The sequence below is a fragment of the Lepisma saccharinum genome, chromosome 14 (genome assembly GCF_977018435.1).
Source record: "Lepisma saccharinum chromosome 14, izLepSacc3.1, whole genome shotgun sequence".
NCBI lineage: Eukaryota > Metazoa > Arthropoda > Insecta > Zygentoma > Lepismatidae > Lepisma > Lepisma saccharinum.
The window spans coordinates 30359352-30373162 of record NC_139242.1 but is presented as its reverse complement, the minus strand read 5'-3'; the positions used below and the strand labels follow the sequence as shown (position 1 = coordinate 30373162).

Genomic DNA, 13811 nt, shown 5'->3' with positions numbered 1-13811 from the left:
GTGTCCCTTCACTAACTTCATTTAATCATTAAATACAAACTTATCGTCGCGATCGACGTAAAATATTAAAAAAAAAAAAGAACTGCCATTTTTCATTGAAGTATCGGCGTTTAAAGCAGTTTCGTTTCTTCTCGCGTGTAACGAAATTTGTTTCATCCTTGGTATGGTCTTGTTTACGGTCCTCTCGAGTTACAAATATCCGGGAAGCCTGGAGGTTGCAGTGAAAAAATGTATGAATAATATAGTATTTGAGTTGCTGTTATACACAGTAAGGCTAATCGGCACTGGACCTACAGTTTAAAGTGGGATCCGAACCACTTGTGCCTCCACCGAGTATCGAACCTGGGACCCCTTGATTACAAGGCTATGAATAACATAGTATATATATATATATATATATATATATATATATATATACTATATAGCAGAGACGGCTCAAGGGGGAGAGCCGCCGTGCCATGGCACTACCCTCAGATGAAATGCATACCTAGCCCAAGTATTGTTAAATTAATACATTGATAGTTTACAGACAAGGAGATTCGAATCTTGCAATCGGTCAAGCTGACGTGACGACCGCCCCAACCTCCTCACTGCATCGCCAGCTGTTTCGTACCCTCGGCGAGGCAGAGGCCCGCGCCACCCAAGATCTGGCCTAACCAAGTTGAAACACGTGCAGAGGGTTGGAGAAGTCTCAGCGAGTAACATTTCCACCATGAACCGGGAAGAAGGTGGCAGGGGGTGGTGTTAGCCAATGGAGTTAGCCCATAACACACCAGCCGTGCCCGCTTTCGCTTGGCACAGCGAGGGAACTTTCGCAGTGTTGACACAGTTGCCATCTTCAGAGATAAGTCGCTAAATACGACGGATTTGTAAGACCCGTTGGGGAAGTAATTCGTGAAAAAGGTACTATCTACTTTTCTGCCAACTTTTGGAGAAACGAACCTAGTATTTTTCCAAGTTAAATGAACATTTTGATAATAGATAGATGCGCCTAGAGGGCTATCCAGACTCTTTAAAAATATAAAAGTAAAAAATCCTATGGTGATGCGAGTTTCCTTTGGCATTTCGACAATTTCTTTTTACATCAAATGTCTAGAATATTTTCAATATCCAGTTGGAATACGTGTGCATGGGGGAGGAGGTGAGAAAATTTGTTTTCCCTTCCTCTTGTAATTGTGTTTTTAGTGGTGTCCTGTAGTGTATAAAGATAGGTGAAGATGATTCGTATTAGTATGTTATTACTTAAACACACACTGTTTTCCACGTTACCAAACGAGGATAAACATCTTGGCCAGTGGGGCAATCTCAAGGAGGGGGCGGGGGCATTGCGGAAGGTTTTTTTTTTTTTTTTCGATTTCTTGATCACGTTGGCACTACCCATCATACTTGCCGCCGGCCGCCACTGCTATATAGTATATACAGAGAGAGAGAGAGCATCGCCCAAAAGTTCAAAAATATACAACCAGATGAAGATGTGTGTACTCATCCTCCTTTCAAATATCCTCCTGTGTGTGTATAATGTAAGTTGCATTGAGAGTAAGCATTTACCTCAATGTGTTCCACTCTCTCCAGTTTCAAGTGTTCACTCTCTGTACGATCAGTTTGGAGATGACGTAGCAACGTGAGGATAGATGGAGCCATTTTCATGCAAGTTTCAAGTCGCTCGCGCACAACTCACCCAGTTGTTTTGATTTCCCTGCAACGACAGATTTAGCAAAGCAAGCACTACTTCTCGTAAGTGGCTCTTCAGAAAGCCCTTGCACAAAAGTATCCTTGCAGTCTGAGCTCGCTCGCGTGCTAGTCTGAGGAGAGAAACCGCTATTAGTTCAACAGGTTGTCGCGGAAAACAGTTACACGCAGCCGACATCATTCTTCTCACGCTGAATAGCCGAGGTATTCGCCAAAATGATTTTGAATTCACGAGCACTGGGTGTGGAAACGTGCATTCCCCGCGTAACCAGGTCAAGTGCGATGTTGGCCTAACGTTTTAGTTGAAGAAAATGTCACTTTCGCGTGCGCATCGTTCAATTTGCATGCTCAGTGTGCCAAACACATCTCTATTTTCCCACCGTTGCTGCTCTGAGAAAGGCCCATGATGGATCCCAGGCAGATTACTTCGAATCGGCATTGCAGATGCAGCCAAGCCTGCTGCTTACGAAATTACTCTATGTGAGAGATTTTCAAAATAATTTATGCTACACAAAATCACACACAGAGAGAAATAAAGATACAGAAACAGACGTATGAGGCAGAAATAACATAGAGAAGCAGAGGAAAGATGTAAGGACAGAAAAAAAGAGTTGGTGAAAAAGAAAGGAAGCAAGGAAGAAACACATATGTACACATACATACATACATACATATAATCTGGGGGAGTGGCAAAAAATGAATTGCCCCTTTAAGGAAAATCTTCGAAGCTATGGACATAGAAGAAAAAAATGGATCTCTTAAAAAATGAAATTCCTTCGTAACGGCCCTGTTTCTTTACAATTACACCTTAGAACTGGTGATACATACTATTTTTTGATTCCAGGATATTCAAAGAGGAGCTCAGGGCCCATCGTCTCCTCTAAATCCACTGCTGGCTGATGAAAATAGAAAGGGGGTGATTCTATCCTGTGTGCATATGCAACCGCATAGTATATATTCAAAACTGGTGGATTTGACTGAAATTACTATAAACAAAATTTATGGGTTTTCTTTTGTAGGAGAACAAAAAAGCTGCGAGAATGTGGTAATGTATCTTTGTGTAGGACGTAGAACTATTCAGAGGTACAATGATGAACTGGTTAATGTTATTATTTTTAATCTTACAGAATCGCTCGTCCCGTAAAACTGCTAGGCAGCCAAAGTATGAATCAACTGACAGACTTTACACCAGCTGTAGACTTAATAAGGTAGGTCAAAATATTTTTTTAAACATTAATATTAATAATAATAATAACCCGTGGCGTAGCAGCCCGTGAGAGCTAGGGCCTATAGCCTGACAAGTTAAGTCCCGATATGCGCAGATCGCTGTGGAGCACTTCCTATTACGTCATCCTCCCCACCACTCTTCTACGTACTAGTCTGGCCTTGAGAGTACGAGTGGTGCCAACTCAGCAAAATTAAGCTAAAACGAATATGACAAACTATTTTTACTGTGTAGATTGACGATGCCGGCTCATATCAGTTTATCAGTGGTTCATTTGATTTAATCCGGTCTTTGAAAATGCGCGTGGTGCGCGGATCGTAAACTGTAGTATTACGCACGCGCGTTAAGGTTTATAAGGAAGAGAAACTGCTGGGCGAATGACTTCATTTTCTGAATGCGACATCGAGCAGTGGCCTGGTTTTTTAAAAAGCCGAGTGGGGGTGGGGGTTCTTTTGTTTATCGTACAACAATCGCTACGAGAAGGCAATCTGATAACACGCTTGCCTGTGTTATTTTTTACAGCACTGAAATGTTCTTGCTCTTTACTCTTGGCTGCATATTTTTGAAATGCAAAAATCAAATCATGCCGGGTCCAACCAAATCCACAATCTGCTCTGGAAAGCCCTTAGAGGACAGGCCAGATAAATTGTTTACAATGTTGCAACATATTTGCGAAATCAGAAGGACTTACATAAAGTTAAGTATAATGTTCTCGAGTCCACAAGCGCCGCCACGGGAGTATCTAAATGGATGGTTTCTCAAGTTTTAAAATAATTGGATTGGATTGATTTGTTGTATTAAGTCCACTTTATGCACAGTAAGGCTAATCGAGGCTGGACCTACAGTTTAAAGTGGGATCCGAACCACTATGTGCCTCCACTGGGAATCGGACCCTGGACCCCTTGATTACAAGGCGACGACGATACCACTGCGCCATCGGGGAGGCCAAGTTTTAAAAGAAGGTAAAGAGTCGTTGGCGAAAGATGAGCTGAATTTCTGTACTCCGACAGGTAGAAAACAGCCCAGGAAAAAGAGAATACAAATTTCGTTGAAAATCCTCAGACCATTCCGCTCCCTCCAGGTTGCAACACTGCGAACCAACGTCGCTCCGGAGAATGGAGTGGGGAAATGTGGTGTGAGATGCGCAACAGCTATTTGCAGCGTCTTGTTTTTAAACTTGTCAAGTTATTCCTACTGACTGCCGGCCCCACTCCCACCTGCCGACGTGGGAGTTCATCCAACCAGTTACGGGGTGACGTGTGGTCAGCACGACGGACCCCCAGTCGTCGTTGTAAGGTTTCCGTGACCGAGTTACGCTACTCACTCGTAGCTCTCCAATTTCCTCACGATGGTGGGTGGCCACCGGCCTCAAATACCGGCCGAAAAATCCCGGGAGAAAATTTGTTACACTTCTCCCAGAAGACTCGAAACTGTGCGCGTCCCGTAGCAGGAGCCTTACACCGCACGGCCATGGTATAGATAACACGATGTTGATGTTATCCATTGGAAGGAAAACGAAGCTATAGGAATGTTTCGCGTTTGTTACAAATGGAATTTGTTTTATGCCTCGAGTGACGAAGGTTTCTCATTGTACACCAATTAGAACCAGTCAACATTGGGTTGTTGCTTATAGTGGTAAATGCGCACGCGCATTAGAATGCAATGATTTGGCGGAATCTACCAACCGAGAGCTCATAAGCGGAAGAAGATCGTATGAAATGCCCGCACAGGTTTCGTCTTCCTTCGGAACAATGAGAAAAATTATCGTGTCTCCGGAGAAGCTATTGGAATCCTTTGCTTCATGTAGATTCTTTCTACTTTATACGCATAATCACAGAGATAGAGAGTAACGACGAAAGGTGGATATTACCAGGCATGTTAAGAAGTACCCCAAGAGGTCAGGGTGCGAAATCACTGAAAACTGGTGGGGGGAGAAAGTTCTTCATCTTCAAACCCCCTCCCCCACAAACATATGTGTATATTATACGATATAGCCTACATATTTGTAATGTTAATAAAAGTAAAAATAAATTACTCAATTAAAAATATTATTATTATTAATACTATTATTATTAATTACATAAAGGAAATTAATTTGTTACTTTTATACATATCAGATATTGCAAAGAAGCTAATTTTCATACCAACTGGTTAAAGATGGTTTTATTATGTGTAAGTTTTTGTTTAGTTTGTGCTTTATGTTAATATAAATCAATTAGCATCTCATAGTTATTACGGTTTTGCATTCTTGTTTTACTTTTATTGTGCGTATTGATGTAGATTTGTTAACGATCTCTTGAGAGAGAATGCATTCAATACTCACAACTACACTAATTTGTGTATGTTTTCGATATTATTTTTAGTAAAGTATATTTGAAATTAAAAGTAATTGCTTATCTTTTGCTTGTTATAACAAAAACTCTCGCCCCGGAAATGTTTGGTGGGGGGATTTTTCAGGCCAAGATTGTTGGTGGGGGGAAATTTCCCCCCGTCTCCCCCAAGATTTCGCACCCTGCAAGAGGTAGAGAATCTCAAAATATAACGTTTGTTGGGTGATATTTATTGTTTCGAGGACATCTCCGTAACTGCGCGTTTCAAACGTGAAGATAAAAGTCAACTACACACGTTCAATTTAACAAAGTACAACTTCGTTCTAAGGTGGCAACATTATTCGCGGAGTAACACACCACAAAGCCAGAGGTTGCATCCTAACGTGCTTTTCTCATTATCCATTTCGTCAGTTTAGTAATTTAACGCAAGAGAAATAAAAAGCGAAAAACAACGTCATCTGATCACGCTGTAGGCACAACATTAAATTAACTGATCGCTTGCGAGATTGTATTACTCAACATCTTTAATTGATGAGATATTTTCCTACAATTTCAAGCATTACATTTTTTTTTCAGTTTTTAGCAATTTCTGTTGGGAGTTCAGGGTTAAGCAAGTATTACTGTACATTCGTAACAAAAGATTGAACAGAGCGCGGCAGCACAGTGAAATCGCCCCAAACCATGGGCGGGTCGCATATTCAGTGCAAGAGGTCTTTGGACTCTAATCTCAGGAATACTATTCATCCCACGTGGAATACGGAATCAAAATAGACAATAGGTTCTTGAAAAGAAAAAAAATGGAAATTCAGCTCGGCGTGTTCATGTCGGGCAGGAAATGATGAGAATATGTATCCGGCAGCTCAAAAACTTCACAGGATTTTGTGTCTCGATTAGTAGAGTCAGAGGCGCAACTACGAATTTTTGTCTGGGGGGCAAGTATCAGGATAAACGTACCACTAATAGTAATAATAATAATAATTATTATTAAAATTTTAGTATTATTATAACAATAATAACACATTATTATTATTAGTAGTAGTAGTAGAATCAAAGACGTTATTATCCTCGTTAATTACGCAAAAATGCAGGGTAGAAGTCGGTGCCAAACCATTTGGGTTGAAACAAACGATTTGAAATATTTTTCTTTCAAAACTCTCAATTTCACATTAATAATGGAAAACAAGCACATATACTGTTTTTTTTTTAAATACAGAAAGTGCATGATAAATGCATTTCGAATATAATTATTTTTTTTTACACATAACAAGTATAACTTCCATGTGCAACATGCAACATGGAGCAACATAAAATAAGAAAATACATTTGCAACTTGCAACACTAAATCGTACGTGTTCAAAATTTATTTAATAATATAAAACATATATTATTTAAATACATTACATAACCAATTCATCCACTTCACAATAAACAATCAGTAGAAATTATATTAATTGTCTCTCAAATGTGCATTCTTCTTTTCCTCAAAATAATTGTTCATACATTTAGGAGAAAATCAATTAAGATAATTTTTTCATCTCTTTCTTGTAATTTACTATGCATTGCAGAAAACAATGATACATTGCGAGTGAAGCGAGCAAGAACATTTTAATATTCAATTCTTTGCAAACTTAAAACGATATTGATTTAATAGGCCGCAAATAATTTCATGGGGCGCCATGGCATTCTCTCTTTTGCAGCCATTTTAATTTAGATCGTTCGGCGCCCAAAGCCGATTCCGGCCGCCCACTAGTTACGGGTCTGAACTTGATAAGACGAAGAGAAAGAGGCATTGCGAGCGAGGCTAGCAAGAAAATTTTACAAAATGTATTTTTATTTGCATAAAATTAGTAATCAAAGGGGGCAATTGCACCTCTGGGCCCCCTGCAGGTGCCCTTTGCCGTCAACGTTTGACACTCTTAGAATTGATTTCCGTCCAAGGTTGGGGGGCAATGCCCCCTGCCCCTCCCCCCTGTAGTTGCGCCACTGAGTAGAGTAGGTGCATCGATAGGATACGCTTCTCGAAGTTTCCGCGCCTTGAATGTAATAATGTATGACATGTCATCTGTGATATTTTTTGCATCGTAAGTGGAACGTCGTCGAGGGGTTCCGTGTTCGATACCCAGTGGAGGCCCATAGTGGTTCGGATCCTACTTTAAACTGTAGGGCCAGTCCCAATTACCCTGTCTGTGCATAAAGTGGACTTAAACAAAGCTCTTTGCATGGTAGTCCAAATGGTTCATCTTCTCATTGGATTCGCCGTAACCATTATATAGCCGCAATGCACCTCACGACGGGCCCTACATTTCCAAATGGGGCCTCAGCCCCCTGCCACGGGATCACACTTCAAGAACCTCAGGGTTCCCTCCAGCACTTGGATAACCTGGAAATATATATTGATCGACTGTATTGGGTTAGTTTACGTAGCCTTTTTTTCCACTTTTGGCTAATCGCGATGATAGGATTGAATGGTAATGAGATGAATGTAGGGTGGCTGCAGGTCTAGACGTCATAGCCTCGTTAGTCTGCAAAATGCAGGCCATGGAAGATAAATTGACATTTGGGTGTCTTATGAAAGGGACATTTCACAATTTCTTCCACTGGGAATAGCGCCATTCCCACTTTCAAATTATGCAAATTGACAATTGTCCTCATTGTACGGTATGGAGCCATGGAAGCACTGTGTAGTACACCCTGGACTGCATTGTTGCAGAATAACGAAGCTCTGGCGTCTGGACTCAGCCAGGATAATCCTCTGTGGGACTTGTCTGCTGTCCTTGTGTCTTTGTCCTTTCATCAATTTCATCTTATCATTATTCATCCTCATCTTGGCTCAATAAATCACTCTCAAAACCCAAATTAAGCCTCACGATTATCTTATTTTACGATTCTCTTTTGCATAGGCGCCGACTCCATGGGGCTTGGGGGGGGGGGGGCTCGAGCCCCCCCCCCCCCCAATGTTATCGATGTGGGGGCAGAGCTCTCCAAATAATTTTGCTTAAGAGAATCTAATGCATTATTTTGCTTCTCTTGTAAAGTTTACTCTGAATTGTGCCACATGAACTTAACTTTAAATACACATTTGAAATGTTCTAGAGCATCAACTTTGGGGGGCTGAAACCGCTAAACCATCAAATTTGGGGGGGCTATGACCAGAGACAGCAAAACACATGACTTATTACTACTTGTATATACTAAGTATATAATTATGAGTATTGTTAACATTTTTTCTAAAAAGAGTTTCAAAAGACGAAGTAGGGTAGTGGATGGGACGTTCGGGCTACAAATGGCTCTCACATGACATTCAGAACGAGATCATTGATATATTAGGGAGATCTGTTTTGCGCTCCGTGGTAGCAGATATTAAAAGTCGGGAATATTTTGCTATTATGGTTGACGAAGCTTGTGACATATCCATCCGTGAACAATTGACATTTTGCATTCGAACTGTAAATGAAAATTTTAATATTATTGAGGAATTCATGGGCTTTTACGAGATTCCGAGCACTGAGGCCAAAACTTAAAAAAGGGAGGCAGGGAGTCATTCATTAATTTATTTCAGTGATCAGAGCTCCCCCAATAATCTTGACAAGTCGGAGCCGCTGCTCTTTTGCCTGTTTAGGCTAATCACGACGATGAGAATCAATGGCGATTAGATTAAATTGATACAGAGATCCGATGTGACTTTATACACCAACAGGTTAATCGAGATTGTCCCGACCCAGAATTGAAGTAAGCATCTTTAATTTCAAGACGATAGAGTTCATCACTACACGACCATAACTACAAAAGGTCCACCAAACTATTCATTCTTAGGTCATAATGCTTATATATATATATATGGCCTTCACATAGAATCGTCGCCTTGTAATCAAGGGATCCGAGTTCGATACCCGTTGTTCGGATCCTACTTTAAACTGTAGGTAGCCTATCTGTTCATAAAATGAACTTAAAAAGAGCAACTCAAGAACAACATAAGCGTTGTGTAAGAACATAGCACAGGTGTGAAAAAGGGCATTAAAATAAAGTGATGGGTGGGCATTTGTTGAACTGGGATGTCATCTCGTAGTTTTACGCGAATGAATCTTTACAGAAGAAATATATGGATAGCATATCTGAACTTTTGCTCCAGGATGAGAGACAAAGAAGCCTTACATGCACGGCCGGGTCATTGGTAATTTTCGTAAAAGTAGGTTAGCGAGTAGAAAGGCGGCCAATCTAAGCGGACATAAACAAGATTGGAAGAATTTCAAAACTTGAAACCATGAATTCACTTTTTGAAGCATAACCCAGCACCAACGTTATCAATCATAAGACGAATATGTAATACATGCACATTAGTACCCCATAAAGATAACGTTGTTTACAAACTTTGAGCATAACGTAAATATTACGATCTCCTACGTACATAACGGTGTGGCAGAATCAACTTACCTCAGCACGAAGCAAATGATAATCCTCGAGTTATTTTCACAAATCCAGCACTGCACTACATTTACGAGGTCTAAAAAAAAACACACACGATATGTTCAAGCAAATCTTTCTTTCAACGCACCGCCAGTAACACGCGACCGCCAACTATCCTTGCCGCACACGGCAACTCTCAAAGATCAAGTGTAACGAACGGCAGTGCCAATCCTATCGCTTCAGAGATTTCGTCGGCGGAGCGCGCCAACCAGCGCTCCAAGCGGCAAAAATGAGAAACTCGCTTATAAACAAAACCACCCAACCGGATTTGTAACCGTCGACTTCGGGCAATCATTATTGTAAAAAGCATCAGGAGGTAAATCATCTCCGCAGCGATAAATCGATGTAACGTGACAGCTTCGGTAATTTGATCTTGCGTGTATCTTGCATGGAATTTTATCTTGCACTTTCGCGTGTCACTGTTTACAAAAATCTTATTCAGAGGCACCACTAGAAGGCAATCGTTTGCGATATTGTAAATTTTTGGGCGTGTTTTCTTTTGATCACTTTTCTGGCGGGAAATATCAACTTTAAGAAAATATGTTTGTGAGCATTGCAAGGACGTCGGGAAGAGGGGGGGGAGCAAAAAGGACCACGCCCGCCCGCCCCCTTTCGAAAATTAAAGCAATCAAAGTTTTGCATATTTCACAAATATTGTCATTTCAGTCAGGGTGCGAAATCCCAGAGGGGACGACAAGGAGGAATTAGCCCCCACCAACGATCTTATCCTAAAATCCCCCCCCCCACCAAACTTTTCAGGAGGGAGAGTTTTTGTTCTAAACTAACTACTAACTCTCTAGCCTTCTTAAACCCGAAGGTTCATGGCTGCAGCAACACAGGCCTTCCATCTGTCCCTATCTTGAGCAAGATCTATATACTCTTTTCCATCTCTACCGATTTCCTTTAGGTCCATCTCAACGTTGTCCCTCCATCTTCGTCTTGGCCTTCCTACAGGTCTCTTACCATCAGGTTTCCCAACAAGAATCCTGTAAACTACTCCTTCCTCTCCCATTCGAGCCACATGGCCTGCCCACCTAAGTCTTCTTGATTTAATTATTCTAATAATATCTGGACATGAATATAAATTATGTAGTTCTAAATTATGTAACCTTCTCCACTCACCTGTCTCCGCATCCCTTTTAGGTCCAAATATTTTCCTAAGGATCTTATTTTCAAATACTCTCAATTTATGTTCCTTTTCAATGTAAGGGACCAAGTTTCGCATCCATATAATACTACAGGCAAAATTACTGTTTTGTATATTTTAACTTTTAGTTTCTTAGATATTAAACGAGAAGACAAAAGTTTATGAAGAGAGAAGTAACATGCATTTCCTGAATTAAGCCTACTTTTTATTTCCTCTTTAATATAATTTTCATTTGTTAATATTACTCCTAAGTATTTGAATTTGGAAACTGGTTCAAACGAGTTGTTATCAATAATTAGATTTTGATTATTACCTAACACTTGGTTTCGGCCTGTAAGCATATATTTAGTTTTCTCTTTGTTAACTTCCAAACCTATCTCTTTAGCAGTTTTGAAAAATATTTTAGCATTATTCTTAATTGTATTCACATCATCCCCCAGTAAGTCTACATCATCTGCATATGCTAACAACTGAGTCACACCATTTAATTTTAGTCCTTCTTTAGTTTCTTTAACCTTCCTAACAGCATATTCTAAGGCAAAATTAAAGAGCAATGGAGATAATGCAAGATCATGAACCCATCATGAATTGTGAATTTGTCAGACATATTAATACCCACACGAATTTTACTTTCTGTTTCACTGGGGCATATTTTTATCATACTAACAAGCTTCTTAGGTATTCCAAACTCTACTAATATATTATATAATTTATCTCTTTTGACCGAATCATATGCTTTTTTGAAATCAATGAATAGCTGATGGACATTTTGATTATATTCCCACTTTTTTTCAAGTGTCTGTCTGATGTGAAAAATTTGATCTGTAGTTGATCTGTTACGTTTAAATCCACATTGATAATCACCTATAACTTCATTAGCATATGGGGTTAGTCTTGTTAAAAGAATGTTAGACAATATTTTGTATGTTGTTGAGAGTAGAGAAATTCCACGGTAATTACTGCAGTTCATTTTATCACCTTTTTTAAACACAGGAACAATTATGGATTCTTTCCACTGTTGAGGGATTTCTTCTTTATTCCATATTAAACAAATTAATTTATGAATTTGACATATTAATGAATTTCTACCATATTTAATTAACTCAGCTGGTATTAAATCAATGCCAGGTGCTTTGTTATTCTTTAACCTTTTAATAGCATCTTTAACTACAGTCAAGTTAGGTTCTGGAACTAAAGGTTCTGCTGTGTGTACTTCATTTACTTCTGATTTATCTCCTACATGGACATTAAAAAGGTCATTAAAGTAGTTCTTCCATCTATTTAGAATATCGCTTGGGTCAGATAGAAAATCACCGTCTTTATCTTTTATCAAGTTTACTTTAGGTTGCCACCCCTTTCTAAATTCATTTACACCTTTATATAAATCTCTGATATTTTTATTTTTGCTGTTTGTTTCAATTTCGTTAATTTTGCTTTTCAAGTAATATCTTTTTTTACTTCTAAACGTGCGGTTAACTTCTCGCTTTATTCTATTATAATTGCTTAGATTTGTATCATCCGAGTTATTTAACCACCTAAGTCTAGCCTGATTTCTTATTTCTATTAGATTATGACATTCATTATCAAACCATGGCTTACTTTTTCTTGGTTTATGGTATCCTATACTTTCTTTAGCTGCTGATTCTATTGCATTACGTATGTGCTCCCAATTCTTATTTACGTCTGTTTCATTTATATTTTCATCATCATTTAAATCCTGCAAAACATCAAATCTATTTGACAGTTTAATTTGGTAATCTTTTTTAATTCTTTCATCAGTAAACTTTCCTGTATCAAATTTTAGAACTTTTAGATTTTGTTGCTTATGATTTATCACTGAGAGTCTTTCTCTTAATTTAGCAATTACTAAATAATGGTCACTGGCACAGTCAGCACCTCTATGCCTTCTCTTATCAATGAGAATATGATCTATCTGATTATGAGTTTTACCATCTGGAGAAGACCAGGTATATTTATGAATATCTTTATGTTTAAAAGTGGTACTTTTCACAATTAAATTCTTTGAGGTTGCAAAAGTAATCAATCTTATACCATTATCATTACTTAATTCATGAAGACTTTCTTTACCAATCGTGGGTTTAAATGTCTCTTCTTTGCCAATCTGTGCATTACAGTCACCTAACAGAATTTTCATATCATACTGAGAAAATTTATCAAAGACCTGTTCTAACTCTGCATAAAAATCATCTTTAGTATTATCATCTTTATCTTCCGTTGGTGCATGTATGTTTATTAAAATAATTTTACACCACCTACCCTGTAAAACTGCATATGATATCCTATCATTAATAAATTCTACTGTTTTAAGAGCCGATATAATTCTATTATTTATGAAAAAGCCTGTTCCAAAATTATGATTTTCAGTACCACCATAGAAAAAAGTATAATTTTTAGTTTTACAATTCCCTTCTCCTGGCCACCTAACTTCCTGGACAGCTACTACATCTAATTTATACTTCACTATCTCATTAACTGTACACTGAAATGCCCCAGGCCGGTAAAGGCTCAGAACATTCCAGGTGCCTAATTTAATATCCTTATTCCTAACGTAGATCTTATCCTTAGTCCAGGGACCTCCCAAAGTAGTCCCCACCCGGAGATCCGAACGGGGGACTATTTTACCTCCGGAATATTTTACCTTGGGAACATCCATGGCCTTATATTTCTGTTTCTTGACATGTCTTTTTACAGTGCAGAGTTGTCAGCTCTACGCCTAACCCCCAATATGAATGGAGGAACTACTACACAAGACAAACACAAACACATTAGACGTTTTACCAGGGAATAGAAATACATATATCATAAAAGATAATCATAACAAAATATTGAAAGGGAGATTCTATGAAGAGGAACTTAGTAAAACAAAATATCGAGATACATATCTAATCGAGAAAATATTGAAGAAGAAAAATAATAAATTGCATGTGATATGGTT

At 38.8% G+C, this 13811-nt stretch overlaps 1 protein-coding gene across 2 annotated transcripts in view; it reads right to left on the bottom strand.

Annotated features, from left to right (window-relative positions):
• Positions 1-9844, bottom strand: part of LOC145998767 (uncharacterized) — a 180049-nt gene extending 170205 nt beyond the window's left edge. For both annotated transcript variants that reach the window (XM_083135341.1, XM_083135342.1), the window contains exon 1: positions 9676-9844. The gene's annotated coding sequence lies outside the window, so the exon portion shown is untranslated. The remainder of the gene's footprint in view (positions 1-9675) is intronic.
• Between the last annotated feature and the right edge of the window lie 3967 nt (positions 9845-13811).